The 18,599-nt window shown below is 35.4% G+C and overlaps 1 pseudogene across 1 annotated transcript; it reads left to right on the top strand.

The window, feature by feature from the left end:
- Positions 1–1,748: 1,748 nt before the first annotated feature.
- Positions 1,749–3,512, top strand: LOC308491493 (eukaryotic translation initiation factor 2A-like; annotated as a pseudogene). Its single transcript has 2 exons — positions 1,749–2,052; positions 2,236–3,512. The product of its transcript is annotated as a eukaryotic translation initiation factor 2A-like (transcript).
- The last annotated feature ends 15,087 nt before the right edge of the window (positions 3,513–18,599 follow it).

Below are 18,599 nucleotides of genomic sequence, written 5' to 3'. Positions count from 1 at the left end.
CTGTCCTGCATTTCTGCCAGTCTTGTTGTGGTTTCTTCTTTATATTTTTAGTCATAGGACTTCTGTTTGGCTAGAATTCAGATGGTTTACCACGTTGATATTTCTATAATTTAGTTGTAATTTTAATGTGTTCGTGGAAGGATGCAAGCACTGTGTTTACTCCACTATCTTGGATCTCTCCCTCATCTAGCTCTTTCTATCCATAATCTACCTAACATCCAATACTCTGTAATCACTGTCTACCAATGAAAAAATTTTTTCATGAAAAGTATCTCTAAAATCACCTAAATTACACTAAATTACAAATTCTTTAATTACCAATATGGGACCTAGAATCAAGCTTTTAACCAAAGGCTGACATAAGACTAACAGGACCTATAAGTGGTGAGTAATAATTATCATTTTATTTATACCATTGTTAACGTAAGGTATGACCCACATAAATATAACATTTCCCTCTCAGTATTCCTTTCCTCTGTAGCTTTATTGTTCCTTCATTTGCAAGAATGGTGTCTCAAATCAGATGTACACTTAAGGGCTGACCAGCCAGTTATTATATATTTTTATATTCACCTGATTGAATTGAACTGGAAATTCTATGGTTTTGGATTAGAAATGATGGTTACCATTTTCTAAAGACCCTTTTAAGTTCTGTTTCTAGTCTTTATTTGTTCTCCTTTGATGAATTAGTGGTGAATTTTCAATAAAACAGTTCAAATAAAGCATTTGAACATTTTAATATACTGTTTATTACTTTGAGACTTGAAGACTTTTACAAAATACCAAAATTAATTTCATGAAACAGATTAGACAAATACATGACTTCTTTGCTGTTGTTGGTTTTGTCTAGTTGCTTTCTTTATAAGAAATGAAAAGAAACAGCTTTTTAACGTAAAAAATTGCCATGACACCTTCACAATGAATGAGAATAAATTGTCATTTGAAAGGAATGTTTAGAAAACTTAAAAGTTACATCCTATGACTATAATATTAATTCTGTGGATTGTATGGTAAAATAAAAACACATCTGCCCAACTGCCTAATTCTTTTTTGACCTATTCATTCACTAGATGCCACATGTAACATTTGTTGAAAAGACAGTAGGATATATGTGCATAACATGAGTTTTTTTATTGGACAAACCTGACATTAAACCCTAATTCCAGCTCTTATTTAATCTAATGATAGACAAGAAAGATCTGGAAAATCTGTAATATCAGCCCAAGATATTTATACTTAACAAGATATAACCATCACCAATGGATTCTTGAGACAAGAAGTGATATAATTGGAATATGTTTCTGTTTGTTACTCCTCCAAGGTTCAAAGTGGAAGCATTTGATTGGCTGGGTATAGGTCATATGCCCATGTCTTGGCTGCCATTGTGCAGAGAAACAGGTAATTTCTTCCTTTTTACTTCTGTAATAAAAGGTGAGAATTCTGCATTCTGACAACGATACATATCTTGGAGAACTCCCTCTAAGGTGAAGGAGGTCTGGATGGTGGACATTAAAATGGTGAATTTATTTCCACTTTCTTTTATTCAGGTTTTGTGACTGATTCATTTTGCATTGGTCACATTGTTCAGCATACAGTAGTCATTCATGTGTACTCATTCATTCATTAATAACTGAGTGCCCGCTCCATACCAAGCACAGTCCAATGCTCTCAGGGAGCTTAATTCTATTTGAGGAAGTAGATGATAAGCAGAGTAACATAAAAAGTAAACATAGCTTTCCCAGGACAACATGGTGCCAACCACGTCACTCTTGACAGTCCCAGTATCAGAAGGACTGTACTTATTGAGTGGACCGCCACATTTCACAGAAATCACAGTATTTCCAAGGGAATGTGGGGTAAATTGCGAAGTCTATAACGTTAGTAAGGATGGGACCTTGTTTGCCTGGGGCAACAGAGAAAAAATAAATATTATCAATGTCACTCACACAGGACTACTGCACTCCTTCGACCAACCCCCCTCTCCCCCACCAAAAGGCAGTTTGCCTTGAGTTCTTGCCAGGAAACACTATCCTGGCAACGTGGATGCCTTACATTACTTCTAAAGATGGCACAGCTGGGATTCCTACCCTACAACTTTATGATGTGAAAACTGGGACATGTTTGAAGTCTTTCATTCAGAAAAAAGTGCAAAATTGGTGTCCATCCTGGTCAGAAGATGAAATTATTTGTGCCTGAAATGTTGACAATGAAGTTCACTTCTTTGAAAACAACAATTTCAATGCAATTGGAAATAAATTGCATTTGCAAAAAATTTATGATTTTGTGTTATCACCTGGACCCCAACCATACAAGATGACTGTCTATATTCCAAGAAGTAAAGGTACACCTTCATTTGTTAGATTATGCCTGTACCCCAACATTGATGGACCTCATGCAGCTTTAGCCAATAAAAGTTTCTTTAAGGAAGATAAGGTTAGAATGCTATGGAATAAAAAAGCTCCTGCTGTGTTGGTAATAGCTAGTACAGATGTTGACAAAACAGAAGCTTCCTACAACGAGGAGCTTTGTACTGTTTGTTGCAGTACATTGCAACAAACGGAGAAAGTGCTGTAGTGTAATAACCAAAAAATGGCCCCATTTTATGATGTAGTTTGGAATTGTAGTTCTACTGAGTCCTGTGCTGTTTATGATTTTATGCCTGCCAAAGCGACAATTTTCACCTTGAAATGTAATCCTGTGTTTGACTTTGGAACTGGTCCTCATAATGCAGCCTACTATAGCCCTCATGGATATATATTAGTACTAGCAGAATTTGGAACTCTGAGGGGACAAATGGAAGAGTGGGACTTTAAAAACTACAAACTTATTTCTAAACCAGTGGCCTCTGATTCTACATATTTGTTTGGTGTCCAGATGGTGAGCATATTTTGACAGTCACATGTGCTCCCAGGTTACATGTGAATAATTGGCACAAGATTTGGCATTATACTGGTCCTGTCTTGCACAAATATGATGTGCCATCGAATGCGGAATACGGCAGGTTTTTTGGCAGCCATTTTTAGACGGAATATTTGCAACAAAAACAATTACCAAGCAGCTCCGAGTGACTTGCCTGGTTGAGAACCTAAAGCTACACCACCTTATAGATCCTCAGCTTTAAGAAATAAACCAAGCACCGATTTCAAACTGCATGAGGAGGAAACACCTCAGAATATGAAACCACAACTAGGAAATGATAAGCTGCTATCAAAAACAGCGCTTAAAAATCATAGGAGGCATGAGGCTAAGAAAGTTGCAAAACTGGAAGCAAGAAGTAACAAGAGCCCACCAGATTTGGCACCTACTCCTGCCCCATAGAGCTCAGCTAAATACTATGTCTCAATCAACCTCCAGAGACCCTGAGAGAGACAAAAAATCAAGAACTTAAGAAGAAACTAAATGTAATTGAACAACTGAAAAAACAAGCAGCAGCTAGAAAAAAAATATCAGAGAAGATTGAAAAAGGGAAAGCCCTTCTCCAGGAGCTGGAAGATTTGGAATTGGGTATTTAAAGATTCATAGAAAGCAAGCTGGTTACCAGAAATCATTGCAAACACATCTTCTTTTAAGTTCATTGGCATATATGGAATATCCATGTTGCACATTTAATGGGCATCTAGAATTTTACCCACTTATCCAACGTTTCTATACATGTATGAAAGTATTTAATAATGCCTAATAAATTGATTTTTGCATCCTGAATCCTCTATCATGTCAACATATGATATAAAAAAGAGACACAAGAATTTTCTAAGTGTGATCAATTGAGAGACAGATGTCGTTGTTTTTTTAGTAAGGAATGGTATTTTACCATGTAAATAAATAAAAACAATTTGAATTTTAAAATAAATATAATTTTAGAGAGACATAACTTACTAAGACAATGAAACAGGTAGAGATAGAGAGGGATTTGAAGATAGTCAGAGAATGCCTTTCTGATATATAACTCCAACTAAAAAAGAATTTAAACAATATTTATGGAACCAATACATGGGCTGAACAATTGACTGTAGAGGGGAGAAAACAGGCAGGTAATTGCAATAATCTAAATGAGGCATCCTGGACTTTGAGCTTCCTGAGTATTGTGTGCTGTTGTTTCTTGGCCCCTGGAGGTCTGGTGTCTGCCTTTATGAGTTCTGTGGACTAATCCCATGCACTTCTTTGCATCTGGCTTCCAACTGGGCTCGGCCAATTGGAGACAAAAGCAGGAGATTGGAGAGTAGGTGGAAAAAGATGCTGGGGTATTTATTCCTTACTGCAAATCCCCCACACCTCTGAGACATGGTGTTCCCAGTTGCTGCCTTCCTTCTGCCTGAAGCCATGTTTTCTATCAGGTAGCCCCTTTCTCTGAGGTACAGCTCTCTCTGTGTTTCAGTAACACAACTTCCTCATATTGCTCCTTCCAGGCCTCCACGTGGTGATGGCTTCCAGCTGTTGTAAGTCCCTGGGAGCTTCATTATCTCTCACAATTCTGTATATAATCCCTTTGTTTAATGCTCTTCAGTCAATCCTTTAAATGTACATGTAACTTTGGGGGGAATTTGGACTGATACAGATAGTATGAATGGAAAAGAAGGAATGAATGTGAGAGACACCATGGTGATAACTACACCATATTTGGGTTTGGCATTTGGCTAGGTACTGTGAGGGAGATGGAGAAAAGTGACAAAACAAAAGGTAAAGTGTGATATGACTCCAGAAAAATGTTTGAACCTTTAACTTGGAACTCATTGTAAACCATGAGAAGTGTACCTTCAATAGTCAGGAGAATGCAAGCTAAATTGCTTCTCTTCCAAACTTCCCTCTGCTGCTCCAACAGATTCTCACCTTTTGACCATCTATAATTTAGAGTTAGGCAGAGATGGGAATGTTAAAAATGAAACTCATATAGATTTTACATTTATTCTATTACAATAGTTGGATTTACATCTTTGGTAGGGCACTGTCCAATGTTCTTTTTATGTTACTTTTCTTGTTAAGCTAGAAAGAGAGCAACTTGAGTACAAGGGCATTTTAAGGATCTCATGCTTTGGTGTTACCCATTGTATTCAGGCAATGCTCAGCAAATAGATCTAAACAGTCCTTGTCTGAGTGTAGTAGACACGAGTTACTGTGTCTTGAACCTACCTCTTTGTGGTGCTATAAGCTGTAACATTATAGTAGCCATTGTAATTATTTGTAATAATGTCTATTTCCCAACTAGGTTATGAAGTCATTAAGGACAAGAATACGAATATGCAGTGACTCAAAATCACAGTGTCTGCCATATTTATTTGCATTTGAGTGTTCTTTCCCATGTCCTGCTATCTCTGTCTTCCTGAGCCAATGCTCTTGGCAGGGTTGTTCTCCAGCCATGGATGTCGGGACAATGGACTCTGGGCTTCTGTTTCCTGCCTGGGTTCATTCGTTATCAACATATCCCAGGGATTTGATAGTGTTCATTGAACAAAGAAATAAAGATGGAAAAGCTGGGCCAGCCCGGTGGCTCAGGCAGTTGGAGCTCCGTGCTCCTAACTCTGAAGGCTGCCGGTTTGATTCCCACATGGGCCAGTGGGCTCTCAACCACAAGGTTGCCAGTTCAACTCCTCAAATCCTGCAAGGGATGGTGGGCTCGGCCCCCTGCAACTAAGATTGAACATGGCACCTTGAGCTTGGAAAAAAAACATCCTGGAAATACACATTGTACCCCAATAAAGTCCTGTTCCCCTTCCCCAATAAAAAATCTTTAAAAAAAAAGAAAAAAAGATGGAAAAGCTACACTGCAATTATTTCCTCTTCCCTATGGCTATAAATGTTACTGAATAGCCATGAAACTGAAGGTGAGCCCAGAGAGAAGGATATGTTTTTCTCTCCATTGACTATTAATTTGGTAATTATGGAATTTTTGAAAAGTTTGCTCAGTGATACAGAATTTCAATATGGTCATGTATAATTGATGCTATACTTTAATCTGAAAGAGGCCATTTAGGAGTTAGGTACGGGATGCTTTCCATTTAAGAGCTGTCCTCCATAAAGATTCAAAGGATTAAGATTTAAAGATTTAAAACTTCTAGCTAAGTTACACATGACTCATACTCTGAAATGTTTCCCATTAGGAAAAATGTTGATCTTATGGGACTAGGACTTCTTTTCTGGGTTGCTTTTTATGCTTTCAAAAGCCACTAGGACTCCATTTTATTTTTTCATGTGTAACTTTGTGCTAACAAACTTAAAAATGTATCTGCACTTTTCCAAATCACTAATAATCGCTAAAGGGACACTTTCAAACCAAGAAAAAGGAGAAATAATTACTTTTCAGTTCTTGCTGGTCCCAAATAGTAAAAAAAGAATTAGGGATGAGTATAGGAAAAGCTTAAGCCAAAGAACACAACCTCAGCAAAACCAAAAGAAAAACAGAAAGAAAAGCTGATACCTTCATTTAGAAGGAACTGTATGTAGCCAGTACCCTCCACTGCTCTCTAAGGCTCTCCAAGCTTTTGGGAGACTTCTTGAAGCCAGACCTTAAGAAAATTTAGTTGAATTAGGCGATGTTAACGGCCTGTGGGCACCGAGCTTTGTGACTTAGATTAATAGAATGGTAATTGACTTGTCCATTTAGTGTGGTCATTAGGTTCCTAATTGATTTTGCCAAATTTGTCTACTTTTAACTGAAGGTTTGTCATCCCAGTCTACAAAACCCACGAAGCTATAAGTGGAGTTCTTAACTACGTAGACAAAAAGAGTTTCTATGGAAAATAACCTCAGCAGAGTACTCTAATCATAAATTCCTAACTGGGTAGGTTTTGGTGGTAGTCACGCCCCAGGCATACCACTTCTTTAGTAAAAGGCTTATCTTTGCCTCAAGCAAGCTGTGCCCATTGTTTCTGTGCATCTAGGTTAAGACACCTTTGAAATGCCTCTTTTCAGACCCCTCCTTCTTAAATGTGACCACCTTCAAGAGAGCCCAGAATCTTGTTAACCATCTTGCTTTTTCCCATGTAATGTAATCTTCCTTGTGTTCCCTCCTTAATTTCAAATGCATAAAAGAAACTGCAAAACTGTCTTCTTCGAAGCATTTTGAGATCTTGCTTCCTGGCAATTGTCATCAGTTTGGCTCAAATAAACTTTTATGAAAATTCTCTACAGGTTTGGATGTTTCTTACATCAACAAATATGTGAAAAATTGTTATTTTCTCCCTCCATTTCTTAAAAATAACTTTCATTGAGATTAATGTAACTTTGCACTAGGGAAAGCTTTGCTGTCTTTTGGAAATGCGTTTTTCCCAATGTTTCTATATTTAATCCTTTCATAGCATGCAGTTTATCTTTAACTTTACTTGTAAGAAGTCACTTATATTTTTCTTAAGATACTGAGACTTACCAGATCATCAAGATTCACAGAAAGCTGTCAGCTTTTAAAATCCTGGCTTTGATTTTGGGAACTCTTTTTTCCTCATTTCTCATTTAACAGGCCAATGAGGCAGATAACTTACAATAACTATGGTGGGAAATTTTTATTTATTTATTTTTAATTATTTGAAATTATCCCCCCACCCCAGTAATCCTTTAAAAATCGTAATTATCTTAGCGCCATCTTGTGGACATATTATATACCTGTAGAGATCAAACCTATTAAATGTGATAAACAATATATTTGGAAGGGGCGTGTGAATTTTGTTATGATAAAGACTTTGAAGTCCTTTCAATAAAATGATAAAATTCATTCTTGTATTCTACTACATTACTCGAAAAATTCTAAATATTCCATAGTTATTTTTAGGAGGCAATCCAAAGGTTAACTCGATAAATCTGAGATTATTGTAATAAATAATTCAAACCAAGACCAGCCAGTAGAAACAGATGGTGCTTCTGGAAGAACTTAAAAATTTTCCACTCTTAAATGAACATAAACCTTCTGCTTGGAGCTGTGCAACTACATGGACTTATGAGCATGCCTGTAAATCTATGTGGTTACTTTTTTTGTCATCTCAAGTCACATTCTTTTAATTTGATGCTTCTCAAGGTATGGAAAGCAGAGGCTAACGCAAAACACAGCGAACATGTTCTGGTTATTGTCAGTTTGTAGTGCTATCTTTCCTCTTCCTGTGTTTGCTTCCTGCTTCTCTGTTTTGCATGTGAGACTGTATATTCCAGTAAAAGGACAAAAGACATTTTAGCAAGCTTCTATTATACCTAAGCCTGGGTTTAACTTCCAAATAACTGAATAGGCATATAATCCTATGGATTTTTTTAAGGTAGTGAGTTGACTCTAGGTGGGTTATAACTTTTATTTCTGAGTCTTTTCAAATGATTAGCAACACTTCTGTGGACAATTGTATTTGAAATGTAACTAACTGGCTTAGATAAATAAGCTGAAGCAAAGAGAAAATACATCTGAAGAAAAAGAAAATGAAAGTAAAAAAAAATGAAGGGAAAACATGTGGTACTCTGTTTATAGCTGTTTATTCATGCTGATAGTTTCATTTTTTTTCTTTTTTTACTGGATTCTGACACAAAAAGCACAACAAACTGTTGGTAAAGCTGTAAACTTAAGATGTAGTTATTGAAAATGAACTTGTCATGAGCTTTTTTTTTATGGTGGATAAGTCATCGGCTCATAAAAATTTGTATTAGAGAACCATATGAAGTAATATAAGATGTATAAATATATGTATACCTAATTTATTGGCTTCAATTTTATTGCTTTCAATTTTGTTTTTTAAGATTTTTATGAGGGAAGGGGAGCAGGACTTTACTGGGGAACAGTGTGTACCTCCAGGACTTTTTTCCAAGTCAAGTTGTTGTCCTTTCAATCTTAGTTGTGGAGGGTGCCGTTCAGCTTCAAGTTGTTGTCCTTTCAGTCTTAGTTGTGGAGGGCGCAGCTCAGCTCCAGGTCCAGTTGCCGTTGCTAGTTGCAGGGGCGCAGCCCACCATCCCTTGCGGGAGTTGATGCAGCAACCTTGTGGTTGAGAGGACATGCTCCAACCAACTGAGCCATCAGGGAGCTCAGCGGCAGCTCAGCTCAAGGTGCTGTGTTCAATTTTAGTTGCAGGGAGCGCTGCCCACCATCTCTTGCAGGACTCCAGGAATTGAACTGGCAACCTTGTGATTGAGAGCCCGCTGGCCCATGTGGGAATCGAACTGGCAGCCTTAGGAGTTAGGAGCATGGAGTTCTAACCGCCTCAGTCACCAGGCCGGCCCTATTGGTTTCAATTTTTATTCTTAAATTATTTTAACTGGCCATCGTTTATTCGTAATCGAACAAGTCATTTCTTAAGGAAATGGAATTACTTACACAAATGCATTGTCTGAATATCTGTTTCCTAGCAATATGCTGACATTAAAAATTGTGGTAGGGTTCACCAGTTGCTGTCCAGGATACAGGGAAACTGGAGCACTCATACACTGCTGGTGGGAATATAAAACGGTACAGCCACTTTGGAAAACAGTTTGGCGGTTTCCTAAAAAAACAAAACATCCAGCTACAGTACGACCCAGTGATTGCACCTCTGGCATTTATCACAGAGAAATAAAAATACATTCACACAAAAACCTGTGCATGATGTTTGTAGTAGCTTTATGTATATTAGCCCCAAACGAGCACCAAACCAGATGTCCTTGAACAAGTGACTGGTTAAACAAACTGCAGTACATCCACACAATACTACTGAACAATAAGGATAATGAACTATTGATACAGGCAACGACCTAGATGAATCTTCAGAGAATTATGCTGAGTGGAAAAAAACCCCAATTTTCAAAGGTTATATACTGTATGATTCCAATTATATACTTTGGTGAAAGATAAAATTATAGAAATGAATATATTAATAGTTGTCGGTGGGTTAGAATGAAAGAAGGACAGAGGAGAGGTGGGTGTGGCCATAAAAGGGCAATTTGTGATGAAAATGGCCTGTATCTTGTCTATATCGATGTCACTATTCTGGTTGTGGTATTGTACTATGGCTTTGCAAAATGTTTCCATTGGTGAAAAGTGTCCAAGTGGCATGTGATATCTCCCTATATTATTAATATTTTTTAACTGTGATCTACAAATATCTCAAAGCAAAAGATTAATCAAAAATATATGATAGGATTTACAAAAGATAACTCAGTGCTGAATTGATGATTGCATATGAAACCTTACTATTTAAATTAAGTCTATTAATATGAAAAAATTTCATTATACCATATAGCATCCTATTTGTGAAAGAGATACAATTTAATACCCTGTTTGCCTTAAAAAATAGTTTTTACTATATCACTGTAATATTTATGTTGTGAAAATTGTTGTATTACTATTCATAAAGAGATAAAAGAAAATAAACCTTTTCTAATGTAAATCACTTAATTCACTAAGAAAATATTTATTGGTAAAGTGATTTTTTTTTCTTGTGTGTATGTCATCACCACAACTTGATAATATTGTTTTAAACTTTTCTGTAAATTCACATGAAACAGAACTGTTCTCTAATTAACTTGTAGTCAAAATTAGTAGAACAAACTTTTAAAATATTGATGGCTATCTATTATTCTGCTTGTATCAGTGGTATCACCATGCAGAAAGCCCACACTGATCTTTTTTGATCAAAGTTATAGGAAGATGATTTTCTACATCAGCAGTTATATGTTGAGAGAGCCAAAGAGTTCAAACAAGCAGTTGTGCCTACGCCAAATGTAAGCTGAGAACTGAAAAGTGAAATATTCAACTAACTCCAAGTTAGTTGGCCATGCCATTCTGTATATCTAGGGAAACCGATTTTATTTTACTGAGTAGTAGATTGAATATTTAAGTTGTTACGAGCTAAAATACAATTTTCAGTGAGCTTTTAATCTCAGAATTTAAAAAGGACACAGAATATCTTCCTATCACCTCAAAGACACTGTAGTGTTTGCATATTTAATGGTGTTCTATTTGTTTGAACACATCCTTTCAACCATGGTGCATTGGGTGGCTGGTTCTCATTACTATCCCGCAAGGTCAGCTTAATTTCATTTGGGATATTAGCTGATAAAAGAAAAAGTTATTTCAAATTATTGGGATACAAAACATTAAAAAGGAATATATTCTATATCACAATTTTCTAGTGAGGAGGATTTTAAGGCAAGAGATGTCCCAAAATGGATGGATTGGTTAGACAACCTGGATTAAAAAAATATCTTCTGTTAAATTCACTCATTTATTTACAATGTTTTCTAACTGGCTCCACCCTTAGTTGATGGACAGACTTGAAAATATATCTATCCTTTTCTTGAATGTTGGCATAAACTCCTTGACAAGTGTTTTTGTTTGTTGTGACATGTGACTTTGGGAAAGGATACACTCTAGGAGCAGTGGTGACTATTATATCCAGAGCTGTTTTTCTTGTGTTGTGTATTTCTTCAGAAATAGCATTCCTATGATTCAATTAGGAGAGAGGATATATAATCAGATATTTCTGATCTATATGTTTTATAACACTTGCAAGATTAAATGAGTTAATATATACATAATTGCTTGGAATAGTGCCTGACACATACTAAGGGCTACCATGTTTTCTCAAAAGTAAGACCTAGCCTAATGTGTCTTTTGGAGCAAAAAGTAATAAAAGACCCGATCTTATTTTAATATAACATAAGACCTGGTCTTATATTATATTACATAATATATTATATATTATATATAGAGAGATTATATATTATATAACACCGGGTCTTATATTAATTTTGGCTCCAAAAGATGCATTAGAGCTGATGGTCTGACTAGGTCTTATTTTTGGGGAAACAGTATATGTCTCAGCCATTATTAATATTGTGTTTATTATTGTTACTATTATTAGCTTGGCTCAATTACTGAGGAATATTTTTCTGCAATGTCAGTATTTCTTACTCATTTTTAAGCACATCACTGCAATATCAAATGGCTATCTAAATAATATTTTGAATTTTAATATCAATCCTAATGCAGAAGATAATTTAAAAAAATTACTTTTTGATTGCAAAACATAAGATGCATACAGAATAGTGCACATATAAAAATATAGCTTAATGATTTATTGCAAAGTGAACACCTATGTAATCCATTCAGGTCAAGAAACAGTACATTGTCACCTCCACAGAAGCTCCCTTCCAAACTCCCTCCCAATCATTGCCCTCTCTATCCCTCCTAAACTTAATTAATATCCTGACTACTATTATAACCGTTTCCTAGCTTTTCTTTATAGATGTACTCAAGCACATGTCCATAAGCCCAATAGTTTAGTTTTGTCAATTTAAAAGAACTTTATGTACTGAACAAACTATGGACTGTAGTTAATAATAAATAAACTTTATGTAAGTTAAACTGGCATAAATTCTTCTGTATCTGACTATCTCAATAGATTTGTTTGTAAGAATCATCCATGTTGTCATCTGAGTGCAATTCCTTCATTTTTATTGTTGCATAGAATTCTATTGCATGACTGTACTGTAATTTATCATTTTCCATTGATTGACATTTGTGCTTCTTCCAGTTTTTTGATATTATGAATAATATTGCCATAAATATTCTTGAATATGTCTCTTGAAGCACTTGAGCACACATTTATTGTTAGTTGCACACTGAGGAGTGGAAATGGTGGGTCATAGGATATATGTATCTTCAAATTAAAAAATTAGTACTAAACTGTTTCCCATATTATTTCTAACATTACTCCTGCCATCAGTGTCAGAATTCCTACTATTCCACATACTTTTAAATACGATATTATCAGATGTTTCCATTCTGGCCGTTGTGGTGAGATATTGTAGTATCTCATGATGGCTTCAATGTCCATTCCCCTCATCACTTATGATGAACGCCTTTCATATTTATGGGCCATTTAGATATGCTGTGTTGTGTTTTGTGTGTGTGTGTGTGTGTGTGTGTGTGTAGTGCTTGTTCAAGTTTCTTGCCCATGTTAATATTGCAATGACTTTTTCTCACTAACTTGTGGATATGAGTCTGTTGCTGCTTAGTTTTGCAGTTATCTTCCCCAGTTTGTGACTTGCTTTTTCACCCTCTTTGTGTTGCCTTTTTTAAAAATAGAAGTTTTGAACTTTAATGTAGTCCAATTTATGAACCCCTTCTTTCATAATCTTTTCTGATTAGCTGGGGTTTAATGTAGTGTATTGTAGTCAGCTTTTCTTTTACGATTTTTCTCTTCTGTTAAAGAAGTCTTTCTCTATCTCAAGGGGACAAATATATTCTCTAATATTACCTTCTAGAAGCGAGTATAGTTTGCCTTTCATATTTTTGTATATGATCTGAGGTAAAGGTCAATTTTTACTTTTACTTCATGTGGGCATCCAATTGTCTCAATACAAATTGTTGAAAAGGTCATCCTTTCCTTGAGCTTTTGCTGTGCCAACTTTCTTAGAAATCAACTGTCCATAGATTAGTGAATGTTTCTTGGCTCTTTGTTCTGTACCATAGGTCTATTTATCATCCTTGTGCCAATATCATAGTGTTGTAATGAATGTAGTTTTATGTAAATCTTGATATCAAGATCATTTTGGCTTTCATTATTTTCATATAGATTTTGCACCAGCTTGTCAAATTCAATGAAAGTAAATAAAGCAAAAGCCAGCTGGGATTTTTACTGGAATTGCGTTGAATCTATCAGTAATTTGGGGTATACGGATTCATTTCCAATGTAGGGAGTTTTTCTATAAAAAAATATATTTCACCTTAATTGGTCAGAAAATATACTGTAGATTTCAGTCCATTAAAATTTATTGGAACTTGCTTTATGGTCTAGAAGAGGGTCAATTTTTATAAATGAGTTATATGTGCTTAAAAATGGTGCATATTCTGCACTTATTGAAGGCAGAATTCTGTGCCTGTCAATTAGTTCAAGCTTATTAATTGTTCAGATTTTATAAGTTCTTACTGATATTTTGTCTGTTTATTCTAACATGTACTGAAAGAGAGATGTTAGGATCTTCCATTACGACTGTAAGTTTGTCCAGTTTTTCTTATAGTACTGTCAATTTTTGTTTTGTATATCGTGAAGCACTGCTGTAAATTGTATAGAAATTTATTATTATGTCCTGATGAATTGAGCTTTTGTCTTTATGAAACGTGCTTTTTGCTTCCAAACCTATTGTGTTTTATATTAATATAGTTCCACTATGTTTTTTTCTGTTAGAGTTGTATGATATAATATTTATCATTCTTTTATTTTTAAGTTTCTGTATATTTTTGCTTTTGCTGTATCTATTATAGTACATAATGTTTTGGGTTTTTTTTTTTAATTCATTCCGGCAATCTATTTTCTTTTAATTAGTATTGAGGTTGTTTTTCATTTAAAGTGAATACTAATTAATTTGCATTTAAATCACATATGCCATGCAAGCACTAACCAAAAGAAAGCTAGCACCCCTGAACTCCAGCCTCTTTCTTTCTAGCTCTATGAGACTGTCAGCAGCACTCGTCAGCTTCTTAGCCGTTGAGTCTCCCCTTCTGGGTTTTTCAAATCCCCCAGAGAGTAAGTGGTTTCAAATGCCAGGCTTGCCTCCTTGTTCCTTAAACCCCCACCCTCATCTTGGCCTGGTAATGCTTTACTACCTTTTGGCCTTCCAATACTTTGGAAAATATGTTTGTGTTTTTTTTAATATTTTGTGAAGTTTTTCTAGCTGAGTGTTTGTCCAAATCACCTACTTTGTCATTGCTGGATTCCTGCAATCATGTTTTTAGAATGTGCTTAATTTAGCCATTAGAAGTTATTTGAATATCAAAGGAGAAATGATATAAAACTGAAACTGTTTTTCAGAATTTTAGCAATAATTCCAACTTTTTTGTTGTGATCCTTTTGCAATCTTAGTGCTATAGTAACCTTACTCAAAGATGTGAAATAGTCTATACTAGCGTGGTGTTGTGTTTCCCCAAAAATAAGACCCGGCTGGACCATCAGCTCTAATGTGTCTTTTGGAGCAAAAATTAATATAAGACTGGGTCTTATATAATACCCAGTATTATATTATATTATATTATATTATATTATATTATATTATATTATATTATATTATATTATATTATATCCATTCATATTATATTATATTAAAATAATACTGGGTCTTATATTAATTTTTGCTCCAAAAGACACATTAGAGCTGATGGTCTGGCTAAGTCTTATTTTTGGGGAAACACGGTAATACAGTTTAAGGTTACAATATGATGACAGATATAGAAATCAATGTCATAATTTAATCTCAGCGGCCTAGGGAAAATCTGAAGTGCATTGTATTTATTCTCAGGATATACCCAGCTAATCCCTTATAAATAAAATGTACATTGTGATGTCACATGTTTCACTGTGTGAATTATCACAGGTGGCTCTTTCGTGAGAAGTAGTTCTTTATTTTGAAACCCCATTTGCCTTTCCTGATTATTCTTTTAAAATTTACATTATGAAAATGTCCCAAACATTTAAGTTGTATACATGTGTAATGTTATTTGAGTAAGAGACCAATAAGAGTTTTGACTTGGATTTATCAATTGTGTATTCCCCCAGTGTTTAGCAAAATTTAAATAGATTTTTTCTTTCCCTTTTAGGACACATATTTATTAATATATAATTTTAAATTAAATGTTTACATATTTTACTCTGAAAAACAGTCTTCAACTTACGCTTTGGCACTTCCAAAATAAAAGAATTGTTCAAAATATTCAGAGTAACAAAATATAGGTTGAGTGTATACATTCTACATTTCCTTGAAATACCCAACAGTAGCAATTAGAGTCTTGATACTATTATTGAATGTTCATAAAGAACCTTGAGTGAACATTCTCCTGCAATAACCCTACTTTACCTATGATGGATGCTAAGCTGTCAATGTTACCTTATGCGCTCTCATGAAGACCACTTCTCCCATTGGTGGAAATAAGCTCTTTTTTCAGCATGGGCTTTGGAAACAAACCAAACTGGATTCCAGTCCATTTGCCAGCTCCACTTGGGGTTTCTTAACATTTTAAAAGTTTGTTTTGTCCACATAAGAAAGTCCAAACGTGTAGAGAATTTTTATAAACATTTATTTGAGCCAAACAGAAAATACACCTGGAACCAAGAGCACAAAAGACTGAGATAAATGCTTCAGAGAATAAGAGTTTGTAGTTTCTTTTCTGCATTTGAGATTAAGGAGGGAATGTAAGGAAGATTACATGAAGCAAGGCAGGGAATCAGATTACAGGATGGTTAAGACTATGTGCTCTCTTGAGGATGGTCACACTTTAGAAAGAGGGCTTTGAAAAGGTGGTCATGTATTATAAGGAGGGTTCTGAAAGGTAGCATTTCAAAGGTGTGTTTAGATGCACAGAAACAATGGACAGGGTTTGCTTAAGGCAAAGGTAAGTCTTTAAATGAAGAAATTATATGTCTGGGGTGCAACCACTCACCACGACTTGCCCATTTAAGAATTTATGATCAGATCACCTTGGATGCTACTTTCCATAGAACCCCTTTTTCATCCACAGTTCCTCCTTTTGGTAATAAATCAGTCCAAAGGATGCATTGATGACCAGACTTTTGGTCGGCTGGTACAGTCTTACTGTGCTAGGAAGGCTCATTCTTAGGAAGTCACAGCATCGATATCGTCTGTTGAAATGGTGGACCAGTGGGAATGGAGCACTACAGTAATCACGGGATGTGAGTTGAGTCTGAATTTTCCCAAAATGGAAGGGTAGAGACATGAAAGGCAGGTTTTATGACTTTCACAGCAACAAAACAAAACAAAACAAAAAATACTGAATTATTTCTAACTATCATGATCGGAGTTTTGCATTGTGTCTTATTTTTCTGTATTTGGCATATCTATTATAACATTTACATAAGCTATAAAAAGAAAATTAACATTTACCTGATACATCTTGATGTGGTCATGGGAGGAAATGAGCACAGAATTTACCTACTTTGCTATCTTGACTGGAACCCTGAATTATCTCATCCTAGAGGAGATTTTGATGTTTGTTGTAGGTGAAGGCAAGTGTCAGAGACGGGAATAAGATGTTCATTCATGGCTAGACATGTTTTTTAGACGAAAAATGTGAATCCCTGTGTTAACCCTTTTATGTTTAGCTGCATATAGATTAGTTAGTAACACCTGACAAGGTCTCTTCCAACAAGTTTGGGGAGAGTTTTATTTGATTTCTCTTCCAACAGGCAAAATCTCCTGGTTATAAGCCATAGCCTTTGAAGTCTTTATCTCCCAGGAGTGCACTATGAAATGAATCAGTTACTAATTTATCAATTTATTTAAGCTGGTTTATAAGTCCTTGACAATAATATACAATGTCTCCTCTTAATAAAGTTGGTTCATATGTCTCTTTATCCAGATACTAAGGGCAACCAGTAATTGTTTTATAAGGAAAAAGGCTTTGTTTACCAAAAAGGGAAGATCTCAGATAAAACCTCAACCTAGATCTCAGATTGACGAGCATTGTAGAAGTAGCTTTTGACCAAGGGAGATTAAAAGCTTCTGAAAATTTATAATTGAGTTTATTTTTCTTTAAATTAAAGTTTATTGGGGTGACAATTGTTAGTAAAGTTACATAGATTTCAAGTGTACAATTCTGTAATACATTATCTATATCTCACATTGTGTGTTCACCACCCAGTCAGTTCTCTTTTCATCACCATATATTAGACTCGGTTTACCCTCTTCTAGAGCCCCTCTCCCCTCGCCCCCCAGATAGTTGAGTTTTAATTGTCTCATTGTTACATTCCACCGATCCAGAGGATTTGGGATAATAAGTACAAAGAAAATGCTGTAGAATTGACCAAATGTTACGAATGGATTGCATTATTTTCCCAGTAAATGACTCCCTTAGTCACTATGTAACTCAGAAGGAATTCTCCAATTGGGAATTATTTTTTTCCAATAAAAATTTACCTACCATTAAAGCTGTTGTTCTCCTGCAAGGGAAAACTTCAAACCCAAGGAGAGAACATACAAATCATAACTAACACATATTTGTGTCCTCGAGATGGTGGCATTTAGATAAAATCCAATTGCCATACCTCAAATAAACCTAAAGGGAGTAGGAAGTGGCACTGGGATCCATGAAGTAGTTTTCCTGGGTTATATTTTAGACAGATAGAACATCTGCTATATGCTTTATGAGCTACCTTGGGAGAAGGTGTTCAGTAATATTGTTTACTCCTTTAATTCCTCTTTTCAGGGCGGCAAAGTGTTAGTTCATGTACATGTTAAAGTATAGGCAGTTGAGTCACTATAGGTAAGATTGGTTTCCCATTGGGTCGAAGCCATATCTGTTTGTCTGGGTCAAAATTTACCCCCTTTTGTTGCCATATCTTCTCTTCTTCTGTAGCTCTCTTTCAGTACTGTAAAAGAGTTTTTTATTGATTTATTAGGGAGCACAAAACATTCATGGGTCTAGATAATTTGATTGCTTAGTCTGCTATTTTAGCTGCCGCATTAGCTAAATGATTTCCTTTCGCCTCCACGGTGGTAGCTTTAGAATGTCCTGAAATTTTGATAATTGCAATTGTCTTGGTTGTTGCATGGCATCTAATAATTCTGCATCCTGTGTTTCATTCTTTATATTTCCCTGACAAAGTGAAGAAATCTCGCTGCTTCCATAACATTCCAAATTTATGAGCTAC

This window comes from Rhinolophus hipposideros (assembly GCF_964194185.1).
Source record: "Rhinolophus hipposideros genome assembly, chromosome: 1".
Lineage (NCBI taxonomy): Eukaryota > Metazoa > Chordata > Mammalia > Chiroptera > Rhinolophidae > Rhinolophus > Rhinolophus hipposideros.
This window is presented reverse-complemented; position numbering and strand designations above follow the sequence as displayed.